Consider the following 257-nt stretch of genomic DNA (forward strand, 5'->3'; position numbering starts at 1 on the left):
AACCCTAGGCCGTGTATTTCTAAACCCCAAACCCTTCATACACCTACCCCCCAAACCCTAAACTCTAAACCCTAAACTTTCTGCTCCTAGAGCTAACGCATCTGTATAATTGGGGTTTAGGGTTTAGGGTTTAGGGTTTAGGGTTTAGGGTTCACTGTTTCCTCGTCAGTAAGGCCGCCAGTTGACGTCTCCTGTTCTCCCGCCTCTGCCTCTTCTGCACTCGCATTCAAACCCTAAACCCTAAACCCTAAACCCTA

At 48.2% G+C, this 257-nt stretch overlaps 1 protein-coding gene across 1 annotated transcript in view; it reads right to left on the reverse strand.

Moving 5' to 3' along the window:
• EMH_0029660 (uncharacterized protein) overlaps positions 1 to 257 on the reverse strand; it is a gene marked incomplete at both ends in the record, with an annotated part of 10360 nt that overhangs the window by 8885 nt on the left and 1218 nt on the right. The window lies entirely within an intron of this gene.

Source organism: Eimeria mitis, genomic scaffold (assembly GCF_000499745.2).
Source record: "Eimeria mitis Houghton genomic scaffold, Emh_scaff1108, whole genome shotgun sequence".
NCBI classification, from domain to species: Eukaryota; Apicomplexa; class Conoidasida; order Eucoccidiorida; family Eimeriidae; genus Eimeria; species Eimeria mitis.